At 32.7% G+C, this 4,932-nt stretch overlaps 2 long non-coding RNA genes across 2 annotated transcripts; one reads left to right on the top strand and one right to left on the bottom strand.

The window, feature by feature from the left end:
- On the top strand, window positions 400-1,081 carry LOC110267783. The gene is made up of 2 exons (XR_002355696.1): window positions 400-489; window positions 910-1,081. It is a non-coding gene; the product is annotated as an uncharacterized LOC110267783 (long non-coding RNA).
- On the bottom strand, window positions 1,834-2,296 carry LOC110267780. The gene is made up of 2 exons (XR_002355692.1): window positions 2,231-2,296; window positions 1,834-1,940 (listed from the first exon to the last, which is right to left on the bottom strand). It is a non-coding gene; the product is annotated as an uncharacterized LOC110267780 (long non-coding RNA).

Genomic DNA, 4,932 nt, shown 5'->3' with positions numbered 1-4,932 from the left:
ATTATAAATAGAGATAGTATTCCTCTCTTGTAAACACATCATGTACTATATTTTTTATAACTGTTGCATGTTATGTTCGAATAGGATAGAGGTTTCTTAGTGTTGTGGTTGCTGATTGTAGATTTATTTGCGCTTTCTGATTATATGCTATTTATGTGTAGGTTGCGGTATTGTACTTTCATGATAAATTTACATGGGTGAAAGGACTCGGTCTCTGCACTATTCTGTTTGGTGTCAGTTTATTCAACTGGTACAAGTAAGTCATCAGCAAACTTGTCTTCCAAAATTCTTTTTCCTTTAATTCTATTATGCTTGTTTATATATTTTTTCGGTCTATTTTTCTATTTTAGATATCTAAAGATTCAGAAGGGCCATTTTGGTGAAGGCGAGGTGGAAGTGCTTCACACAACAGATTCTACTGGCAAATATGTTATTCTTGAGGAGATGGATTAGCAGGATATCTGAAACCTTCATAGCAACATCTTCAAAGTAAGCCCCTCAGTTGGACTGTTGTTAAGTGATGCATGAAGCTATAATAACTTATTTATCTACAGATATATATAAATTGACTTTCCCTTTTTAATCATAAGATCATTAGTGCTTGTCTTGGTCATCTCAGGGTTTGAATGTTGATGTTATCAACTACTACTGCTATATGGCACTCATTAATACTTTGTCAATGGAGAAATGTACCACTTTTATTGTGCACCTTTATTGTACACATTTCGTTTATGATATAAAAGAGGAATTTTTTCATCTTCTCTCACTTTTTTATCAATCACTTTTAATACGTATATAAGAGAAGTGTATACTAACTACTAAGTAGTGCATATAAGATCTCTCAATTGCTATATTTGTGTAGCTCCTACGACTCGCCTGCTGACTGACTTCATGTCATGTTTTCAGCAGTTACCTCTTGATGCTTCCATTGGATTTGTGATGTGAAGGTGCTTTCCAAGTTTATTAGACTGGAGGAAACAAATCGTCCGGCAATGATCAACATTTAAGCCCAATCATTCATCACTTCCATTTTAAAATTTTGTAATTGAATATCTTGTATTCTGTTAGTGTTTCATTGGTAGCACAAATTTTGGTATTCTTGACTTGAATTGTCAAGATATATTTTGTAGATTAAGGCAGCAGGGTGTAGTAGATCAAAGGTTCATTTTTGTTTTAATGTATCAAGTTACATGTTACTATTTTTTGTTCTTATGTAATAAATGTAACTCTCTGATTTTGTTCATCTAATTCTGAGTCATGTTTAATCTTATAAAAGGGGAGTATAGATTCTGAAAAAAATTTAGTGGGTAAAAAACTCAGTGGGTAATTTTGAGTCATCTAACTCTTTTGTTTATATGCACGCTTTTATAGTCCTCTATCATTACTCAATAATGATATAAAACCAAATTAACAAAAATGGGTTCAAGACACAAGACTGAACTCACAGATTTGTGTTGAAATAAGACAAGTTCTTGCTTACATTTTCTATTCAACAGAACAACCAAAGCAATAATTGAGACCAGTTAATAGAGCCCCAACAAAAGATACTGCCACAGTAGTTAATGAAATTTTGAATTAAATCTAAATTTAAATTTCTCATCAAATTTATGCCTGGAAGGAAAAATATACAATATCTTATCGCTAAAATGGAATAACTACATCAACTACATTCCTAATTTTTCTTCATTAGATATATAACTACATGCTTTTTATTAGACTAAATGAAAATAAGGATTGGCCTTATGAAATTCGACCCTATAACATGAGGATGAAAAAAAACCGGCCTAAATACAGACAAATACAAATTACAATGGCAGTGGGATAGATCCTCTGAGAGATTCCCAAAACTATCTTGGAGATTTTGAAGAGAGACATCTCCCACATGAGACTAACTTCAGCAATGCTCTTGGTTTTCGGGTTCGAATTTTCAAGTGGGACAGCTGCCAATGCAATCAAATAAATCAATAATGTGTATAGTAATCAAAGCAAATGCAAAACAAAATCTAAAAATATGCACTTTCACCAACACAATCACAACATATGAAGCTGAAGCATAAAAACTACAAACATATGCATCAACACTGCTGTATTTCTAGTTAATAATCTTGCCTGAAAAGTTTAAATATATTCTTGATGGTGGATAAAATATTATTATTTTTATTTACTTCAAAGGAAAAAGGTTCATGTATGAATTCTAACATTAAATTTAGATCATGCAAAATATGATTACCTTCTGACGGGTTGCTCTTGATGCTTTCCAGCAAAGTAAGCTCCTTGATCTTGGTTCCAGTTTCTTGCAGAGTAAGAATTTTAGAATCAATAGCCAGTTACAAAAGAGACACTACTAGTTTACTGAAACAGAAAAACACTACTAGTACCCAGGCTAATGGAGATTCTAAGCAAGCTACCATCCTTGAATTACAAAGTGTACACATCGAAAGAAAATGGATAAAGAAGCAACATACAGATTCTCTAGTTCAAGCTTTTCAGCAATGAAAACTGCTTTGCGTTTCGACCACCCACTTCGCTAGCTTTCCGCCTGCTGGATTACATGAGCAAGAGATACCTTACTTTTTACAATACTTTTACTTTGACCTTGTTCCCTAAGCTTTCTGCAGTCCAAGTGAGACTTAACTATTGGATTTCTTTGGGAAGCTGATGCTTGCTCTATACTTGAACCTTCTACACTTTTGGAAGATGTTGCATGAGCATCAACTTGCTGTGCATCATTCTTGTGCTCTGCTGGAGAAGCTGCTTCTTCTATTATTTCACCCCTTGGATGAGCTCGAGCGACACCGACACCGACACCACTTAATTCTCTAATGTGTGACGAAATATAAGAGGAAGTTGAACAACTGAGCCTGCATCTCTAGTTGGCTCGCATCTAATTTCTATCGTTACAGATGTTCCGAGGATAGATTCAAATGCTTGTAAAATGTGACCTGTGAACTTCTCAGCCGTGGATTTTGTCATTTGAGAACTAAACATTAGCTGCACAGTTGGAGCTGCACAATATTGCATTCTCTATCATTAGATAAATGGTAATTAATTGTCAATACAAACAACAAAAACAGGATGGACACACATAAGCAACCTACCATAATAATAACAACAATATCAACACATTAAACAAAAAAGAAAGCTACTTATGAAAGCAAATAAAAAACTGCATAACTGGATTAAAAATCACTGTTAACTTTATGACAAACCCAAATGTAAGTTTTCAATACATTTTGCTACAAGGCCTTTCAGTTGACTAACATTAAGTGTAATCAAATACATAAACCAGTTTACCTAATTCTTCACAAAGCAACATGCAAAAATGAACAGCGAGGAATTGATGTTTACCTACTCCAAAACTGACAGAGATCAGCTTGCCTTCTTTATACAAAAATTCTCTCAGTCCAATAACTTGAATCCTCTCAAGAACCTCTAACCACATCTCTTCAATATCTTTATGATTTTTGCTCAATATCTGCCTTTCATTCATTCTACTCTTGTTGGCCATATGGGAATAAGTTTGTTGAGTGGCAGAACCAGTGGGAGAGGCGCCAGAAAGGGAGAGGCGCTGGATGACGACGGCTAGACGGGGCTCGACGATGGAGGGCGAAGGGGCTCGACGATGGAAGGCGAATGGGCATTCAAAGAACTTCCATAGAGGAGAAAGACGCAGCATTTGCCGAGTTGAGTGGTTTAGCCTTCCTTCTCCTTTAGCTTCTTTAAATTCTGTGGGTGGCTAGCTACCGAGATCAATGCAGTCAATTATTGCTAGGGTTTTGCCGTTTTGGTGTGCTTCAAAGGGGAGGGGGCACGAATGATATTAGGAGAAGATGAAGAACAGATTGAATTTTTATTTTTTTTATATGTTTTCCTTTGCTTCAGAGGGGGATGAATGATTAGGGGAATTGGAGAAGACGAAGAACAATTGATTTTTGTTTTTTTTATATGTTTTTGTTTTGTTGTTTAAATTAATTGAAACTATAAGATTAGGATTAATTGAATTCTAAAATTTGATTAATTTAAAAGGGTATTTTTGTCTAATCAAATAAAAAAAATATATTTAAGATTTTTTATAAAATTAAATAAAAAATATATTTTTATTTTTATTTAATTAAAGGGGTATATTAGTAAAAATACTGATATAATATATATTTAAAAAAAAATTAAATACTGATATGAAAAATAAATTTCACATAACTTGTTACTACTTTTCTATATTTTAAACGTATCGGTACGTATGAATTTATCATCATACCGTAGCAAACACCATAACATAGAGAAGTGGATTAAAAATAGTAATACTTAGAAATTATTTATTTCTTTTAATTGATTAAGAATCCAAACATAAATGGGCGGTATAGGACATTCCCTGAAGCTGGAACATTATTATTCGAAAACGAAATTCCAGACTTCTCTTCATATGAAAATTTGGGTCTGTACATACCATATGTACAAATTTGGAACACTTAAAATATTATATACAAATAAGGAAGAACGACATTTATTTATTATATCTACATACGGAATAAGCACATGACGTTTGTGAGAGAGATATATAGAACATTTTAATGCATTTTTAATATGAATTTGTAATTGTTATAAAATAAATGGGCATATGTACGAAAGATCATCTAAATCTTTTACATCATTGTTTAGTGGTCCTCCGATACATATATATAAGACATTGTTAATAAACTATAGATAATTATTTAGTGGTCCTCAAATACATACATCATTATTATTTGTTAAATCATTATTACATGGTCCTCAAATAATATATACTTTTAATTGTATTCGCGTTATTGTCAACCGCATGATCGGACATATACCATTACGATCCTTATTAGAGTTTGTTTGGGGCACTTTGAGCTTATTATTTGAGTGAGTTTTTAAAAAAATATTTTTTAAGTTATTTTTTTAAAGATTTTATAA

This window comes from Arachis ipaensis, chromosome B02 (genome assembly GCF_000816755.2).
Source record: "Arachis ipaensis cultivar K30076 chromosome B02, Araip1.1, whole genome shotgun sequence".
Lineage (NCBI taxonomy): Eukaryota > Viridiplantae > Streptophyta > Magnoliopsida > Fabales > Fabaceae > Arachis > Arachis ipaensis.
This window is presented reverse-complemented; position numbering and strand designations above follow the sequence as displayed.